This window comes from Azolla caroliniana, unplaced genomic scaffold (assembly GCF_043228905.1).
Source record: "Azolla caroliniana isolate FFs.n. ecotype wild unplaced genomic scaffold, voAzoCaro1.0.p SCAF_20, whole genome shotgun sequence".
Taxonomy (NCBI): domain Eukaryota; kingdom Viridiplantae; phylum Streptophyta; class Polypodiopsida; order Salviniales; family Salviniaceae; genus Azolla; species Azolla caroliniana.
In genome coordinates this window covers 13589608-13610700 of record NW_028230455.1, presented here as the reverse complement: position 1 = coordinate 13610700, position 21093 = coordinate 13589608, and positions in this window count along the sequence as shown.

The following is a 21093-nucleotide window of genomic DNA, read 5'->3' as shown; positions in this document are numbered from 1 at the left end:
CACGTAATACACTTTCTTGACCATATCAATACATGTTGGGCTGACATTCTAATATAAGGCTAATTAGGAAACTACATTGATGTTAGAACCATGGTTGAGCCTCGGGGAACTGCCATGATTATTCAAGATAGAGATCCAAGAAAGACATCTTAGCTATGTTTTCCCCCATGGTTTTTAAAACACCATAGTGTTACAATAGTTATCGGATCTCGAATCACATCTCATACGTGTAGCGGAGTAAAGACATGAGATGCTTTCTTGGTAAAGTTCTTCCAATCAAATTTTCAAGCATTCATTTTGCTGTGTATTTTTTGAACCTCATTTATATTGAATACCCACAACTTGCATCATGGAACAAGTTTTGAACGTGGTTCAGGCAATCTCTCTGATCAAGACCTCTCAACTCTAATTTGCATCTCACACACAAGCTGGGATCACTATTCAGCAATTGCTCACTACTACCTTGAATCAATTGGCCGAAATGAGGCAGGCCAATATGGCATTGGAAAAGAAAATTCAAGAATTGACTATTGAGTCCAAGAAAGAAGGTGAACTTTCTTTCGTAGTCACGCCATTCAAGAGAGATAAGAAAGAAAGAACCATGGAGACCATTAGCACTTGCCTTGGTCGTTGGGAGTCTCACTTTGAGCTCGACCCAAGCCGGATGCTGTAAAAATAGGTTATGTCGGTCTTGAGTTATGTGGCCAAGCTGCTGCTTGGTGGCATGACCTAAGGATTGCAAAGAACTTACCCACAACTTGGGAATGTTTCGTTGATGTTTTTAAGAAATAGTTCTTGCATCCACCTTCTAAAACCGAACAAGCGCAACACTTGCTCACGTTGTCGAGTAAGCCATTTACCTCTCTCGAGGATTATGTGCATCATGCTCTAACCTAGATCTAAAAATCAAGACTTACGAGTGAGAAATAGTTTGTCGCTTGTTTTTTGAATGGTATTCCCAATGGGGATTACCATTGGATTGTTTATGATAATGACTCCTCAACTTTCAAGGAAGCCGTCAATATTGTACTTCGGTACCATAGGACTTCCAAGAAAGTTCACGATATACCTGAGTTCACCAAAACTGTCAAGTTCATTGGGAAACGTAAGCAATCTAGTGACACTCTTGATCGCAACTCCAAGAAACCGAACCTCTTCTGTGCATATCGCCAGAAGCGGGGCTACACAAAGGATACTTGTCGTCTTCTTGAGAGGAAGTCAATCAACAACCCTCCTCAAGACAAATCTACTAGTCACACATGTGAGTCTTTTGATGTTATTGAAGTTCATACCAACCACTTAAGTGCATGTGAATGCACTTTTCCTTCACATTTACTTGGACGTAATGATTTACTCCGAGCAATCGGGTATATCAATAGAACATAAACACATTTCATGTTTGATTCCGGTAGTTCTCACAATTTTCTTAATGATCACTTTGTGCAGCAAATGCAACTCCACGTAAACGCAAGTGATCATACCTATCAAGTTCACATGGCAAATGGAAGTGTTCAATACATCAGCGGCATTGTTTGTCAATTGCCAATTGAAATAGATACCTATTTGGAGAAGCTTGACTTTCATGTTATGAAACTACAATCCGCAAATGTCATTTTAGGATACCCTTGGTTTTTTAATAAAAACCTTTCTTTGTACATTGATTGGGTTAATCACTCAATCATAATTGTAAACGTTTTATTCAATATTCCAAACGTCCTTCTTGTTCACTTGTGTCTTCTAAATCTTTAAGTGAGTATTCTAGTTCATTAATTTATTCGTGTCTAATTGATCTTGCACTTCAATTTTATTATTTTTCTATTGAAGCCACAAAATTACCACATTATGAACAACAATTACTCGACAATTAAACATGCATATCCGTTACCTCGTGCCGATGATTTGATTGATCGTTTGCATGGGGCCCGATATTTTACGGAAATTGACTTACGAACAGGTTATCATCAGATTCGCATGGCCGAGGATGATATTCCTAAAACTGTTTTTCGTACGCGTTATGGCCATAATGAGTTTTTAGTCATGCCTTTCAGGTTGACTAATGCTCCAACCACATTCCAACAAGCGATGAATGACGTTTTCTGCGATCAACTCAGTGATTTTGTTGACGTCTTCTTGGATGATATTTTGATATATACCCGTACCTTGCAAGATCATGTTCAACATGTTCGATTTGTTTTGCAAAAGTTGTGTGACAACTCTTTCTATGCAAAGCATGCAAAATGTGATTTTTTCCAAAAATCTATTGTGTACCTAGGTCATTTAATTATGGAAAATGGCGTTGAAATTGAAACTTCTCGTATTGAAAAGGTTAAACTTTGGCCCATTCCTCGTAATATTTGTGAACTTCGATCATTCTTAGGATTTATTGGATTTTTACGAAAATCAATTCCTAATATTCTAAATTGACTACGCCATTAACTAACATTTTAAAAGATCATCCACGTAAGTCTGTCAAACCAATTTTATGGAATGAACAACTTGACAAATCATTTGTGACACTCATAGAGCATGTGTGTTAGGCTCAACTCTTCTTTTACCAGACCCTTCCAAGCTTTTCTCAATCGAAATCGATGTTAGTGATTAGATGATTACATGACTCGACCTCAACTATTTAGTTGGCCTACTTAGCCAATTTATGCAGAATCCACGAAATGATCATCTCGATTGTGCTAATAGGATACTTAGGTATGTCAGTACGACGATGGATTACGACATCATGTATAAGTCGAATACGCTTATTCAACTGGAAGGGTAAACAGATGCAGACTGGGCCGATTATAAAGCCGATAGACGATCCATTTCTGGATTCCTCTTCTCCCTCCGCAGCAAAGCGATCTCCTGGAGCAGCAGGAAGCAACTGACATTCGCACTGTCGGGCACGGAGGCCGAATACAAGGGCGCAGTAGTCGCAATGTGAAAAGCTGTCTGGCTTAAACGCAGCTTGAAGGACCTACGTGTTCGCATAACAGATCCAATTCGCCTCTTCGACGATAACATGAGCAATATCTATGTCGCTCAAAACCCGGTATTCCACGCATAGACTAAACACATCAAAGGGGCGTGTTGAGAAGGGGCGTGTTGAGCATCAAACTCAACTTCCCATAGAGAGAGTGTTCACACTAGCCAGTGGACATTGTACTAGGATAGTTTTGTAATTTGTAGAAACTTGGGCACTTGCCCTAGAGCAGTTGGTATATTAACCAACCTCTTGTAACCTAGTTACTGTTGGACGTAATATACAATTTCTTGTTTTAAGAGCTCTCTCCCTCCCCCCCGGAGGCCGAATACAGGGGCACAGTAGTCGCAGCGTGAAAAGCTGTCTGGCTTAAACGCAGCTTGAAGGACCTACGTGTTCGCATAACATATCCAATTCGCCTCTTCGGCGATAACATGAGCAATATCTACGTCGCTCGAAACCCGGTATTCCACGCATAGACTAAACACATCAAAGGGGCGTGTTGAGCATCAAACTCAACTTCCCATAGAGAGAGTGTTCACACTAGTCAGTGGACATCGTACTAGGATAGTTTTGTAATTTGTAGAAACTTGGGCACTTGCCCTAGAGAAGTTGGTATATTAACCAACCTCTTGTAACCTAGTTACTGTTGGACGTAATATACAATTTCTTGTTTTAAGAGCTCTCTCCCTCCCCCCCCCTCCCCCCCTCTCTCTCTCTCGATTCACTCTCGATTCACACACACACACACAGTCCTTCCTCTGCGCAGAATCACTCTCGATTCTTTACACAGATGCTCTTAGTCGCATTAAAGAAGTTAACATGCTTAGCTTCACGGAAATAAAATCTGATCTTTTAGATCACCTCTGAGGGAAATACGTTGATGACAGTTATTTCTCGAAATACTGGACGAAAGCCAAATCTGGTTTAAATGTCGTTACTAGCACCCTACCCTCGAAGGCGACCTTTCACATTACAAACGGTTTGCTCTACCATAATGGAAAGGTTTGTGTTCTAGATTTACCAAACATAAAACAGAAAATCCTTCATGAATGTCATGATGCACCATCTTCTGGTCATCCGGGAATACAACACACATTCGTTCTAAGCTCGAGTACTTTTTTCTGGCCTAACATGCGCTTTGGCATGCATAAATACATGACTCAATGCTTACAATGTCAGATTAATAAGTCAAAACGATTTAAAGCGGCTAGTCTTTTACATCCCTTAGATATTCCCAACAACAAAAGGGAAAGTATCTCGATGGATTTTATTGTTTGAGCTCATCTTCTCCTATACCTCATGTGAATAACGACTCATGTGAAGAGTTCTCTATCGAAGAATACAATGTCAATAAAGATACAGACAATGAAGGTAATGCCAATGAAACATCGAAGATCATGGGTGGTCAACCTAACAACAACGTAATTGACTCTAATGTGGTTGCCCCTATTTCTGGTCAAGAAAAGAAATCGGGAAGCCCTATGGATATTAGAACAAAAGAAACACACGCATATGCGGAGGCTCCCCAAAGACATCAATGATGAGTGCCTTGTTCAAATGCACTTGGTGGGATGCTTGGCTTATAATAGGTCAGTTGAACGTCACGTCTTCATTTTACATACCCCAATGTTCACAATGACCCTAACGTAACAGTTACAGTGATTCACCGAGTTTTGATGTCTTGGGGCGAGCCGTTGTCGCGTTATTACGCGCGTACGTGTGGAAAGGGGCGGGACCACGGGGGTCTTGGACCGAGGAGCGAGAGAGGGAGAGACAGAGAGAGATTCACCGACACGAAAAGCGAGAAGGAAAGAGATAGAATTGTAACACTTAATTATAATGACAAGAGATTACAATCCCTGACAGTTACAACCGACGTGGCGGCGACGGACCGAACACGGGGACCCTACTCACGCACACCGACGACAGTCACCCGACTCCAAGAAACAAAGGGAAAAAGGGAGCGATTCTGTTGGAAGCACACAGGCTATCCACGAAGCAGAGGCAGCGCACTCCCACAGGTGGCGACGGACCCACAGAGAACGACGGCTCGAGGAGTAGAGAGAGAGCTCGGCTTCCCTTCTGCAGCAGCGCTTCCCTTCTCCCTCGCGCGCGATATCCTCTTTTCTTTTCTCCTCTTGCCTTTTTTTCCCCTGTCCCCCTTTGGGATACGCACAATCCTCCCTAATAAATGCGTGTGGCTTAGTAGTCAGATCCACCGGTTTGCGTACAAAGTATCCAGTCACACGTCCATCCGTGTAGGCGCCGGTTTACGCGCTTTCTCTCCGATTCCGCCTATGGCCGGTTTTCTTCACGACATCCACCCCCACCAAACCGCGCATCCACCGGTATGCGCCAGAGACGGGTAGATATTGAAGAAACCCGACCTCACTTGTTGCTCTCCGGTTCTCTGCCGGACCCAAACTGTTCGTCGTTGTCGCTCCCGCCCGTAGGCTCTGGCTCGTCTTCGAACCGCTTTTTGAAAGCTTTGATCCGCTTTCCGGCCACCGGCACCGCTAACCGTGTCCCATCGAGCTCCGCGAGGTGGTACGTGCCATTGCCGTTCACACTCGTCACCATGTAGGGCCCGAACCATCTCCTAGCAAACTTTTGCACCGCCTTGTGCTGATTGTCGAGGCTGCTGTCGTATAGCAAGACCCAGCTGCCTTCCTCGATCTTCTTTGGTCGCAACCAGTGTGTCCGGTTGAACAGGGTCTTGTTACGCTCCCTCGCCGCTCACAACTTTTCCTTCGCCTGCATCACGTCCTCCGGCCTCCGCTCGAGCTGCCGAATCCGCGCCGCCAGCAACTCCTCCCTGCTCATTTCGTCCTTCCAATCTACCGCCGCCCACGAAGAAACCGTCCGTTCCACCGGCATGATCGGCTTTTGTTCGTACATTAGCTCTGCCGGCATAAACCCTGTCACCAAACTGTGCGTAGTCCGGTCCGCCCATAGCGCGTAAGGAAGGAGTCGCGGCCAATTCCCGACCTGCCCACCGCATGCACCCACCAACGCCTTTACAATCGGTCTGTGCCCACGTTCCGCCTTTCCGTTCGCCTCCGGATTGTACGCTGTGGTGAGGGAGAGTTTGACGCCCAGCCGGTCGAACAGCTCCTCGGCCTCCCGCGCATCCAGCTCTCCCCGGTCCGCCACGATCCTCCCGACGCACTCGTATCGACACACTACTTCTTCGATCAGGAACCGGCATACCGTTGCAGTTGTCTTGCTTTGCAGTGCACGGCCTTCCACCTGGTTCGTTAAGTTTTCCCGTGCAAGCACTAGGTATTGCATCTGTCCTACCCCCATCGGCATCGTCACCAAGTCCACCATCCACTTGAAATGGACCGTAGGCGGGTAGGTCGGGTGTAGCTCGTCCTAGTGTTGGACTACGGAGTGCATCTGACAGCTCTCGCAAGTCGTTACGAACCGATGCACGTCCTGGTACAGCCCCGGCCACCAGTACTTCTCCTTCAGCTTCTTGAAAGTGGCCCACGTTCCGCGGTGTCCGGCCTAGGGGCTCTCGTGAAATGCCGTTAGTAGTTTCCCCTGTTCTTCTTTCTTTGCCACTACTCGGAGTGGAATGCCGCTTCTCTTCTTTGGGTGCCTCCATATGCACCCGTCCCACAGGAAGAATCGATACGCCTTCCTCCGTATCCGGCTCACCTCCTCTCTCGCCCATGCTGTGTCCTGCGTCATCGTCCATAGGAACCTCCCGATTTGGAGCCACTCCCCGTCGTACCTGCTTTCGTCAAATTCGTTAAGCGCCGGAGTGTTCCCTTTCCTCGTCGTTACGTTAGCCGACCCGAAGAAGTCCTCGCCGACTTCTTCGTCTTCAGAAACCATGCCGTCTTTGTCGTTGAACCTTGCCCTCGAAAGCATGTCGGCCATGGCGTTGTCCTTTCCTGAGATGTGCCGTATCTCCGGGTTCAGGGACTTAATGTACGCTATCCACCGAAGCATTGCTGGGTCCGGCGTCACGCATCCGGAAACCATGCCGAGTATTGGTAGGTAGTCCGTCTCGATAATCACCTCCGTCCCGATCAGATAATCCTTGGCGTACCCTCGTTGTCGCTCGCTCAATACCTTCGCCCCGAACCGGATCAGGAATCGTGCGCCGCCCTTGTCCTCCTGACTGATTACCCACTCGATCCCGGTCGGGCTGGTGTCCACCGTTACGCAGATGGGAACATCCTTGCCGTAAACCGCTTTACGGAGAGCCGGCGCTGCCGTAAGCGCCTCCTTTAGTCTCCGAACCGACTCCGTGTGCTCTGTCCTCCACTCAAAGCTACGCCCCTTTTTTAATAGTCCGTAGAGGGGTTCCGCGACATGTGCGTAGTGCGGGATCCAGATGTGGTAGAACACGCATGCCCCAAGAATCTGCGGACCTCCGTGACCGACCCGCAAACGTTCCTCATCGCGGAGATGGCCTCTACCTTTGCCGGAGACGGTTTCCTACCGTAAGGCCCGCACAAGTGTCCGACCACCAAGATCTCCGACTGTCCGAAGGCCGACTTTTCCCCGGAGAAGGTGAGCCTCGCGCGCTCTAGTCTCTGCAGCACCTTCTCGCAGTCATTGATGTGGGATGCCACGAAATTCCGACATCCGTTCGGCCCAATTGCCTCGTTCCTTTTCTCCACCGGGCATCCCTTGATCGGGATGTCGTCTAAGAACGACATGGTGATGTCCGGGATACAATCCCTGAGCACTTTGTTCATCGCGTTCACCATGTGAGCCACTGAGTTCGTCCCTCCTTGTGGCAGGGTACACATCCGCACCAGGCCGAGAGGAGTCCGCATCGTCGTAATGTCTCTACTCTCCACAGTTAGTTGGAACTGATCGTACCCCGAGTACAGATCACTGACAGAATAGATCGACCTTCTAGCGAAGGCCTCCGCGAACTCGTCTATGGTCGGTCCGATCCCTGCGTTACGGATGGTCACCTTGTTGACCGGTTGTAGGTCCTGGATGAAGCGCAGCGTGTCGTTCTTCTTCGGCACCGTAAACCACCGATTCGAATACGGGGCACTCGATGGTTCGAGGATGCCCATCTCCATCTTTTGCTTTAGGAGCTCCATCAACTTCAGGATGTGAGCTCTCGGCACCGGAATCGGCTTGAGATTCCACGGTACATGTGGTACCGTGAAGATCACCATCGGTTCGACAACTGTCGGGTCTACGCACCCGATCTCCTCCTGTGAGAATGCGAAAGCCTTCCCGTGCCTCTCGAGCATTCTCCGAAACCGGTCCTCCTCCACCGGCAGTAGGAAGCCGCCCCCACCGACCTTGAGCTCCTGTAGCGTTATGTCGGTGAACCGGTGCCCTATGCCAGCCGGATTTCATAAACTTGGGTCCGACGCGACCCCCTTTATCCGCTCCTCGCTGCCCTCCGGCAAGGGTGCCGCGACTGGCCTCACCTTCCGGTCCACATTCTTGTATTTCGTATCCACGCGGGCCGTCCGATTCGACCCGATCCTTTCCCCTAAGTCTGCGATGACTTCGTACATTCCTATTGACCCCACCGGAACGGTCCGGTCTTGTCTAAGGTCTTCACCGATCACCTTTCGTAGTTCGCCCAAGGTGTCGTCAAAAGAGACCGCCTCCACGGCGCTGCTGATGCCCTCGTCGGGGAAGAGGACTCCGCATCCCCTGAGCCGCTCCTCCACTCGCTTCCTCTCCCTGCCGCCGACGTTGGTTATAGTACAACCTCTGCGTTCGGAGAACCAAAATTTCCTATCTATGGTACATGTCTTCTTTCGTACTGTACATTTGTGGGGTTCTTCCCGGGTGTTCGGACTATCGCGGCCCCACGCCTTGACAGCCCTCTCTAAAAATCCAATCGGGTTTCGTTGCCGAGGGCCTCGCGGTTATGCTCGTGGTTTGGTCACACCGTTAGGAACTGGACCGAGTGATGCCCGTCCTGGCTCTTGACTCTTGCATAGGCTGAACCGTTGTCCAGCACCTTGGTCTCCATCCGTGCTGCTGTGATATATGGTTCTCCCAGTATAACCGGATGCGAGGACGTCTCCTGCATGAAGAACTGCTGGTCTATCTCGACATCGCCGATTTTCACCCGTACATTCGGACAGGCCCCATGTAGTTCTTCCGTGGCGCGCATCGTTGCCTGTATCTTCCAACCATGCTTGGTGTTGATCGGCCAATTACCCTTCTTGTAGAAATCCATGGACATCAGGTTGATTTCGGATCCATGGTCTACCAACGCCACCACTGGTTCCAGAACGTTGCGGATCCGTACTGGGGTTTCCGTAGTCGCCCTGGCCCAATGCGGCTTCGTGTAGTGGCTTCCCGCTAGCTCATCTTCCAAGGCTCCGTCTTCTAGGTGTGTGGTCTGCACTTCCACCGGCTTCTCCGGTTCCGGCTCCGTCGAGAGCCTCTTCCGCTTCACCAAGTCTACGATAGAGTCGTGGAACTCCCTCTTGGCGATTCCCAGCACCTCCCGCAACGACAGCTCCACTTTACTGTCGACAATCCGCTCTTCAAGGACCTTTCGTAGGTCCGTTGCTCTCTCGATTTCGGTGCTCAACTGAAACCCCGCCTGCTTCTTCCCATCCGGCACGCCTGGGTTGCCGGCACCGGTCGGTTTCGGTCCGAACCGGGTCTCATACCTCGGGGCCCCAACCCCTCCGGCCTTTCCAGCCCGTTTGTCCTCCACCAGAACCTCGTAGTTCTGGCAAGCGGCTTCTACGAAGCCCGTTTTCTCTTCGACCAGATCGTCCCAACCGGTGACCTCCTGGACCGCTGTTCCGCGCGGTCCGCCTCTTCCTTCCTCAGCCGAACTCCGGAGAGGCCTTCTAGCACTAGCGGCCAGAATCCAGAGTCCTTCGCCTTCCGGGTCTCATCACCCCCGACCCGAATTCCCGCCGACATTGAGTAGTTAACGGCTTCGACGTGCCATGCCGCGACCTCTTCCATTAACCTCTTCATTCCGCCGCGCCCCGTATTCAGTTCTAGGGCTCTCCGGGTCTTGCTCGCGTGCACCCGCCCGTTCCAGAGGTACACCACGTTGATCCTGAGCATGTCGGCGAAATCCGCGCAATCCTTCCGAATGTGACCGCTCGTGTCACACCACATGCACCGCTGCCCAACCAGCGGCCTCCGGTCGTGAGGTTGTTCACCGCTGTCTCTCCGGGCTTGTGCGATCTGCAGGTCGCGCACCATATGTGTTAGCTCCTCCAGAGCCGCTCCTCCGGATGGGCCTCTGACCACGTCCCTCGATGCCGACCACGACTCCGGCCAGATTCGGGTCTCTTCCTTCCTCCCAACCGGCACCGAAACCGGCTCCTCGAGCCTCCTCCCCAGGACCGGCCCTGACCCAGACGTGCTTCCGTCGCTCCAATCGCGCCGTTTGTCGAAACGGCTGCAGACCCGTTTTACCACGGCCCAATCCGTCGTGAGCCCTTCGTCCGTTTCCAGTAGGGGACCCACCTTTTCCCTGTCGAGCGCATCCACTGACTTGACAAACAACAACACTCGACTTGTTTCGAGCACCGTCCGGTCCAGCGTCGACAACCGCGTGAACCGTTTTTCGAACTCCTCGAGGAGCACCGACGTGTTCCTCCCTTTTCTGGGGCTTTCCACCCACGCCATGAAGTCCCGCCTCGACAGCCGGAGCGAGTTGTCGAACCCGTACTTCTCGAGGAGCTCCAGCTCGAACTCCTCCCAAGCCTAGCATCCGGCCAGCACCTCAAGCACCTCCGCATGGATACCTGACGTCACCACCCGGGGGAATCCGGACAACCGCCTGTCCACCAGGATATCCCTCATGATCATTTCGGCCCGGTAAGCCTCCAAATAACTTGTGGCGTCTTTCCCTCCGAAACGGCTAAAAGAGTCGACGATCAATTCAATGGCGCTGTCGAGGGTACCCGTTCCCTCATGAGCGCTCACCAGCCGGTCGACGGCGACCGCCATTGCCTCCGCTAGCTCCGATCCCCTCTTCTTTCAATGCCTTTGCCGCCTCTTCACGTCGGGTTCACCAAAGATGTCGCGTTATTACGCGCGTACGTGTGGAAAGGGGCGGGACCACAGGGGTCTTGGACCGAGGAGCGAGAGAGGGAGAGATAGAGAGAGATTCACCGACACGAAAAGCGAGAAGGAAAGAGATAGAATCGTAACACTTAATTATAATGACAAGAGATTACAATCCCTGACAGTTACAACTGACGTGGGGGGGACGGACCCGACACGGGGACCTTACTCACGCACACCGACGACAGTCACCCGACTCCAAGAAACAAAGGGAAAAAGGGAGCGACTCTGTTGGAAGCACATGGGCTATCCACGAAGCAGAGGCAGCGCACTCCCACAAGCGGCGACGGACCCACAGAGAACGACAGCTCGAGGAGTAGAGAGAGAGCTCGGCTTCCCTTCTACAGCATCGCTTCCCTTCTCCCTCGCGCGCGATATCCTCTTTTCTTTTCTCCTCTTGCCTTTTTTTCCCCTGTCCCCCTTTGGGATACGCACAATCCCCCCTAATAAATGCGTGTGGCTTAGTAGTCACATACACCGGTTCGCGTACAAAGTATCCAGTCACGCGTCCATCCGTGTAGGGGCCGGTTTACGCGCTTTCTCTCCGATTCCGCCTATGGCCGGTTTTCTTCACAACACCGTGTCATGAACATCGACTCGAATGTGAACCTTAGGCCCTTGTATATATATTTCTCCTAGACAAACTTTAGACTTCAAACCTTTGTATAAAGAGTGGTATGTAAGACCTAGTATGTAAGACTCAATATGTAAGACTCAGTATGTAAGACTTGGCATGCAAGAATTAGTATGCTTGATATTATAGTATGTAAGACTTGGCATGAGCATGCTTATCATGCATCACCACATGTATAAAAAGGGTTGATCTCCCTTGTTAACATCAAGGAGATCAACACTAGTCATGGAATAGATATTTTTACTCATTGTCATCAACTTCTCGATCTCCCTATCTCATCAACTTCCCCATCTCTTTACCCCCAATTGTTCCTCCGTGACAGATTGATCTCCTTCTTTCCTTCTTTCCTTCTTTCTCAATACACTATCATTTCAGAATCATCTAGTAATCTTGAGCAAATTTTGGCAGTCGTGCAACAACTCCAACATGAAAATGCGAACTTGCGAAACTTTGTTCAAGAACTTTAGGCAGCCACACCGGTTATACCTCACCCGATTGTTGACCCTTATGCTGTAGAACCCAATGTTAGCTTGCCAGATAAATTCGATGGAACAAGGTCACGGCTAAGAGGTTTCATCAACCAAATCCGCCTTATTATTCGTCTTCAGACCCGATGCTATTTTGATGACTTTCGACAAGTTGGGCTCATTGGCACGTTGCTGACAGGACAAGCACAAGCTTGGTTTGCCCCGCTAGTGGAAACCTCTTCACCTCTCTTGAATGACTTCCAAGCATTTCTTACCGAATTTGAGGCAACTGTTGGGGAGACCGACAAACGACGAGCCGCAGTCAACAAACTATATGTGTTACAACAAGGCGATTGTGCAACATCAATCTATGCATCCGAATTTCGTCAGCTTGCGTGCGATGTCGAGTGGGACGGACAAGCCCTCCTTGATCAATTCCGCTGAGGATTACGAGGTGAGATAAAAAATCATTTACTTAATTTTCTTGAGCCCACATCTTTGAATGAGGCTATTTCCCAAGCTGTGCGCTGCGATAACCGTCTCTTTGAGTTCCGGCAAGAGGAACGTCCTCACCGGATCCATTCACCTTGGCCAACTGCTACGCGAAGTCACCTACCATGGTTGACGACACCGCCTCCCATGTCATCCTCCACTTTATCTTCAACTCCTACCACAAATTCTAGCTCGCCAATGGAGATCGATCGAATTCGCTATCGACCATTGACTAATGTGTAACGACAACATCGACGAGCCAACAATTTATGTCTCTATTGTGGCGGCCCTGACCATTTGATTCGCTCTTGCCCAAAAAAGGGACCCCGTCAAACACCACATCGTGCGGATGGGGTTGACATTTTCGGCCAACAGGAAAACTCCAATGTCCAGTTGCAGTAGGGGTTGTGCATCTGGATCACAAGAGTCAACAATTATGTCAAGGGCCCAATCAGCTGACTTCCTCGACAACAAGTTTCACAATTCCGATCACTCTTCAATTTGGCTCTACCACTCTGAAGACAAAAGCTTTGTTGGATTTTGGGGCTACGTCATGCTTTATTGACATCATGTTTGCACGGAAACACAACATTCCAAGCAACAAATTAACCGTCCCGATTCCAGTTGAAGTGATCGACGGCCGAACGCTCTCATCTGGTGCCATCACAAATACAACAATTCCCTTGGGTCTCCACATAGGAGCCCACCAAGAAGAAATCACTTTTAACCTCATCACATCACCTCGACATCCTATCATCTTGGGGTTATCATGGCTCGAAACTCACAATCCAGTCGTGGATTGGCGATCTCGCTCCATCAATTTCACCTCAAATTTTCACTCACAAGGTATTACGTCCACCCGTCTTCGAGCCAATGCTTCACCATTTGTTTGGCCGCTTACTCTGGTGAGGACCGTCTCAACGGTTGCTCCCACTCATGTTTCAGGGGCAACTCCCATTTCTGCTCCGATGAGGACCACGTTATCGGTCGCTCCCATTTCCTCTTCAGCGAGAACCATGTCAGTGGTTGCTCCAATAGAAACAACATTGATAGTTAGTCCCGTGTCGGCTTCGGAAACAATTCCAACTCTTGCTCGGGTAAGCGATACAATGCTGATTGCATCCATTTCTAATTCTAAGGACATGGCGGCCATGTCCACTCCAAATACTACCCTACGTACTAGCTCTTTTCCATCAAAATATAATAATTTCTCTGATGTATTTGAGAAGAAAAATGTTGATCGCCTGCCCAAACATCGCCCATACGATTGTCCAATTGACTTGAAAGATGGTGCTTGTCCTCCATTTGGCCCTATCTATGGGTTATCTGAACCTGAACTCAAGACCCTCAAAATATACATTGAAGAGAATCTCGCAAAGGAATTCATTCGCCACTCAAAATCTCCAGCTGGCTCTCCTATTCTATTTGTCAAAAAGAAAGATGGAACGTTGCACCTATGTATTGACTATCGCGGGCTCAATCGAGTCATGGTTCGAAACCGTTATCCACTACCTCTAATCCCCGAACTCCTCGATCGAGTTCGGGCTGGGCGTATATTCTCCAAAATCGATCTCAGAGGATCTAGCATATGATGAATGACATCTTCCAAGAATATCTAGACCAATTTGTGGTCATCTATCCCGACGACATACTTATCTTCTCACAGGACTACATAGAGCACACCAAGCACGTTCAACTTATCTTGACCAAACTTCGGGAACATGGACTTTATGTGAAACCCGAAAAGTGTGAGTTTGATCAAACATCAGTTGAATTCCTCGGGTATGTCATTTCATCTAATGGTATCACTATGGACGAGAAGAAAGTCGAAACAGTTCAACAGTGGGAAGTCCCCACCAAGGTCAAGGATGTGCAATCATTTTTGGGTTTTGCCAACTTCTATCATCGATTCATTCAAGGATTCTCTACATTGGTGCAACCACTTATAGCACTCACTCGGAAGGATTCCCCTTTTTGCTAGACTCCCACAACCCAACTAGCATTCGAGACACTAAAAAAAGCTTTTACCTCGGCTTCGGTACTTCTACACCCAGATCTGACCAAACCATTTACGATTGAAACTGATGCCTCTGACTTCGCCATCGGTGCCATTCTCCCTCAATCAGATAACAATGGGATTCTTCATCATGTTGCCTTTTATTCTTGGAAGTTCACACCTCCCGAGATCAACTACCCAGTTTATGACAAAGAATTCTCTGCCATTATTGCAGCCTTTGAAGAATGGCGTCCTTACTTAGCAGGTGCACAACACCGTGTCCAAGTGGTGACCGATCACAAGAACCTCGTCTACTTCACCACTACTCGCATTTTGAACCGGAGGCAAGCACGATGGTCGACCTTCCTGGCTGACTATGACTTTCAAATTGTTTTCGCCTGAACCACCACCTTTCCGGACTTTTCGGAGTCAGTTCTCTAGCTTGGGCATGTCATTTGATCCATGTAGCTATTCCAGAATCTAGGGGTGGACACGTTAGGTGGTTTCGTCCCGGTGCCCAACATGGTAAAGCTGATGCCCTATCTCGGCGTTTGGAATTCAAAATTCGACCAGGAGATGAGACCTACAATCAACAATCACGTTGTCTCCTACAACCACATCAGATTCAGCTCTTTGCAACTTATATGGGTGGAGATGAATCATTACTCAATGTAATAGCCACAGATACTACCACCGACAAATTTGCAAAAGAAATTAAGGATAATCGAGTCAACAAATCAACCATAAAGGAGGTATAGAATAGTCAAGAACAATTTATGTTTCGAGATGGTTTTCTTTTTCGGAACAACTTAATGTATGTCCCAGATGGTCCTTGTCGTATCCGTATCATGAAGGAATGCCATGATGATGCCCTAGCTGGACATTTTGGCATTGCAAAAACTTTGGAGTTAATCTCTAGAAGTTATTGGTGGCCACAACCTTGGAAACTTGTTAAACAATTTGTGAAAACATGTGCCCATGCCAAAGCAATACATCATCGTCCCTACGGTCTACTTCAACCTTTGCCAATTCCAAGTAGGCCATGGGCCTCCATGTCAACGGATTTTATCACCGACCTTCCCGACATTGAGGGATTCAATTCAGTATTAGTGGTGGTGGATAGATTCACAAAGATGGCACATTTTATTCCATGTTCTAAAGCAATTTCAGGGATGGAAACAACAGATCTATTGTTAACAAATATTGTACGCCTTCATGGTTTACCGGATGACATTATCTCTGATCGTGGTCCCCAATTTATGTCTCATTTCTAGAAGCGCCTCTTCCAGACTCTTGGAACTTCCACAAAATTTTCGACAGCCTTCCATCCTAAGATAGATGGCCAAACGGAACGAGTAAATCAGATCCTAGAGCAATATCTCCGATGTATGATAAGTTATCAACAAGATGATTGGATCAAATTTCTTCCAATGGCTGAGTTCGCCTACAACAATGCTCTCCACACATCAACTAGTGTAACACCCTTCTTCGCAAATTATGGATTCCACCCATGCTTTAGTATAGCTATCCCTACTGGTTCAATGAATCCATCTGCTGAAGAACGAGCTCATCTGATGAAAGAAGTGCATCATGACCTATCCCTAGAACTCTCAATTGCTCAAGAACGACACAAAGAGAAAGCTGATCAACATCGTTGGGTTGCACCTGATTTTAAAGTCGGTGACATGGTATGGCTATTACGTCGGCATATTCCAACAACTCGCCCATGCAACAAACTTGATTACAAAAAGTTGGCGCCATTCCGCATCATTGATAAAGTCAACACTGTGGCTTTCCGTCTTGCTCTTCCATCACACTACTGAATTCACAATGTCTTCCATGCATCACTTCTTGAGCTCTATCATCCATCCTCAATTCTAGGAAGAAGCATTGAGCCACCTCCCCCTTGTGGCTTTGGCGACCGGGGATGAGTATGAAGTCGAGACCATTCTGGACTCGCGCAAGAGCCGACGAAAGCTCCAGTATTTGGTATTGTGGAAAGGATATCCCATCTTTGAGGCTACATGGGAGCCCACTAGAAATTTACTAAATGTCCCGGAAGTGGTTCATGATTTTCATCTCCGATATCCTCACAAACCCGCACCTTCTTGAAGTCGGCACTTAAGGGGAGGATAATGTCATGAACATCGACTCGAATGTGAACCTTAGGCCCTTGTATATATATTTCTCCTAGACAAACTTTAGACTTCAAACCTTTGTATAAAGAGTGGTATGTAAGACCTAGTATGTAAGACTCAATATGTAAGACTTGGCATGCAAGAATTAGTATGCTTGATATTATAGTATGTAAGACTTGGCATGAGCATGCTTATCATGCATCACTACATGTATAAAAAGGGTTGATCTCCCTTGTTAACATCAAGGAGATCAACACTAGTCATGGAATAGATATTTTTACTCATTGTCATCAACTTCTCGATCTCCCTATCTCATCAACTTCCCCATCTCTTTACCCCCAATTGTTCATCCGTGACAAGCCGTTCCCCCGTGTTCTCTACATTCAATTGGACAATACTGGTAGAGAGAACAAAAATTCAATTGTGTTTGGCTATCTAAGTATGTTGGTCAACCAAGGATTGTTTAGAAAAGTGAAAGTTAATTTTCTTTTGGTTGGCCACACACATGATCATATAGATCAGACGTTTAGCACATTCTCCAGATAGTTGTCTCGGAATGATGCTTTCACATTACCTAAACTATTTGATTTCATTTGTGATGCATACACACCACGCCCAAAAGTGTTACACTTGAAGGAGGTATATGACTTTAAGAGATTGTCAGGATCAGTACTAAGACAGAGAAGGAATTAGTACTAAAAGATGAGGATTAGTACTAAGAGAGGGTAGAACTCTCGAGAGAAGGAAAGAGTGAGCTAGAGAGAGATAGTGTTACGGGATATTATACGAGCATGACCATATAATATCCCGTAACAGATAGAGAGAGAGAAAGGGTGAGAGAATGATGATAAAAGATATATATTATGTGAAGAGAGTATACAATAGTAGCTAGGAGGCTTAAGACTGATGTTGAACTGATTTGGTTCGAAATAATGCCTTGTGCCTCCTTTTATAGTGTTCTCAGGAGTACTCCTAAAGTTTCTAGAATGTTCCAGAGAAATCTGGAATATACATCAATTTTCTATAATAAAACATAAATGAAAATAATATTTTATGTATTACAATGTATGGTCTAATGGTCAAGAACTCGACCCATGTAGCATAAGGTCATGGGTTCGAGTCTTGTCATATCATGACACTATCCCCCTTTTGAAACGACGAGTGTCATGGGTCGTTTTAGATTGAGGACCCGGTTTGTCTGGATATTGACGATGGGAGTCTTCAAGAAGAGCACAGGCATTGGTCACATTCTCTATCGGTTCCCAAGTACGCTCGTTGGGACTATATCCTAGCCAATCGACTAGATAGTAGAGCTTGTTGCAAACAATCTTGGAATCAAGGATGGCGACAACCTCGTATTCAAGTCCATCTTCAAGCTTGATCGGGGTGTGTCATACGTCCTGGGATGGTGCTCTCTTGATAGGGTTCGAGGAGAGAACTATGAAACACCGGATGTATCCGAAGTTGCGGAGGTAGATCGAGACGAAAAGCGACATCATTAATCTTTCCTATAATACGGAATGGACCTAATCGTCGATAATCCAACTTCTCACATGGGCGAGTAGTCTTGATGTGTCGTCGTAGTAGCCATACCCGATCTCCAATGTTAAAACTGGATGGAAGTCGATGACGATCCACGTAAACCTTGTGTGTTTGTTGAGCTTGTTGGAGATGAGTAGATAAATTGCTTGTGTCTTGCGTAACCGCTCTAAACGATCCTCTGCGCAAGGATTTGTGGACAACTCTGGGGTTTCAAATACACACCACCGGGGGTGAGAACCCGTATAAGCATAAAATGGCGTAACTTTAGTCGATGCGTGGACAAAGTTATTGTAGGCAAATTCGGCGTAGTGGAGAATATCTGCCCAGTCATCCTGATGATAGCTTAGAAAGCACCGAAGATACTGCTCCAACATTTGATTTGTTCATTCTGCTTGGCCATCGGTTTGTGGGTGGTAGCCGGAGGAGAGGTTACAAGTGACCTTGAGCATTTTAAAAAGGTGCTTCCAGAATTTTGATACGAACTGGGGTCCACGGTCGCTGATGATACTATCGGGAACGCCATGATGTCGACATACTTCATTCATGACAATTTCAGCGGTTTCTTCATTGGATATTTCCTTAGTACATGGCAAGAAATGAGCCGGGAATGAGCCATCTTCGTATATCGATCTATGACTGTTAGAATTGCATTGAACCCCTTAGAGACTAGAAGATCTGTGATGAAGTCTAGAGCAATGGATTGCCACGGCTTGCTTGGAATTGGTAATGGTTCTAATAAACCATTTGGATGATGCCTTGGCATTTTCGCTTTGGAGAATGTATCACAAGTCTGAACAAAATCTTCGACAAATTGTCGCATACGGGGCCACCAAAATGATTGTTGTACTAAATCTAATGTTTTAGTACTACCAAAATGCTCAGTTGTATATGTGTCATGATAGTTTTGGACTACTCGAAGGCGGTAAGAACCATTAGGAACATACAAGAGTTCATTAAAGAATAGTAATCCATCATGGTATTTGAATTGCCGATAGTCCGTACCTGGTGGTTGCAACTGTGAACAAGATGCTCGAGAGGGATCAATTTGTGCTAGAATGGCTTGGGCGAAAGCATCGGTCTTCAAGTCCTCACATGTAGTATCGATAACGTGGGAATCCATGGGCATGCCAAAGACCTGTGTTGCTTGCAGTCGTGTCGGTCCCAAGATTACTTGTTTTTGGTTATCAAAAGCTGGCTCGCCAGGACGTGGTGGTAGGTACGAACGCCGTGATAATGCATCTACCTTCCCTTGGTGCTTCCTCGGACGATATGTAATTTTGAAGTCGAAACGCGTGAGGAAGTGGGCCCACCGAGCTTGACGTCGATTTAACACATGAGTGTCCTAAAAGTAGGCAAGGTTTTTGTGGTCACTGAATACGGTGAATTGATGAGAGGATCCCTCTAGAAAATGCCTCCATTGCGTAAAAGAGTCCACTATTGCCAATAGCTCCTTATCATGAATTTTGTAGTTGATTTCGGTGGCGTCAAACTTGCGTGAGTGAAAAGCCACAGGATGTAGCTTCTCATCATTACCCCGTTGTGACAGAATGCTCCCCAATGTGAAATCCGATGCGTCTGCTTTGATAATGAATGGTTTTTCCAGATCGACACGAGCTTAGAGAATTGGAGCCGATGTAAATGCCTTTTTAAGACTCTCGAAAGCCATGTCTGCTTCTTTAGACCAAACGAACGATTGTCCCTTCCTGGTAAGCTGTGTGAGAGGCAGAACAAGCTTTGAGTAATCCTGTATGAACTTCCGGTAAAAATTGGCAAAGCCTAAAAAGCATTGCACATCTCGCACCGAACGTGGAGTCTGCCACTCTACCACAGTTTTGACCTTAGCTGGGTCCATGGAGATGCCTTCTGAGGAAATGACATAGCCCAGAAATTCCACATGGTTGCACCCAAAACTACATTTTTCCAGCTTTGCATAAAGACCATGTTCTCAAAGTCGTTTTAGTACTAATAGTACATGAGAATCATCCTCTTCTTGGGTCTTCGAATAAACCAGTAGATCATCCAAATAGATGATCAAGCAAACATCCAAGAGATCTCGGAATATATCATTTGCCATGTGGTGGAAGACTACTGCCGCATTAGTGAGGCCGAACGGCATGACCATATACTCGAAGTGCCCATATCTGGTGCGAAACGCGGTCTTCCATTCATCTCCTGGTTGGATCCGTACGAGGTTATAGGCCCCTGTAAGTCGATCTTCGTGAAGAACTTGGCACCATTGATCCATTCTAAAATACTTGAGATAAGGGGAAGTGCATACCTATTTCTGATTGTAACCTTATTCAAGCCACGGTAATCTACAACGAGACGAAGTGATCCATCCCTTTTCTTAACGAAGAAAATGGGTGCGCCGGCTGGAGATTTTGAATGCCGAATGAAACCATTTTCCAAATTCTCCTCTATATAGGCTTGTAGGACTTCTAGCTCGATTGGTGACAAATTGTAGATCGGTCCCCATGGTGGCTCTTTCCTCGGTTGTAAATCGATGGGGCAATCATACGGTCGATGATGAGGAAGCGTATTGTCTTGTACTTTATCGAACACATCGGCATAATGATGATATTTCTTTGGAAGTTGAACGGTGGACTCCTCTTTAATGGTGTCTAAGGGCTTTATTGATATTTCGAAGAGAAACATTTCTTCCTTGTGTCCTTCTTCCCGCAACTGATGTAGCGAAATGGTTGCAATCTCATGAGTAGACCCTCGGGCTTTTCGATATCGGATTTCTCTTGTTCTCCAATCTATGTCTGGGTTATGTAATTCTAACCATGGTAATCCTAAAA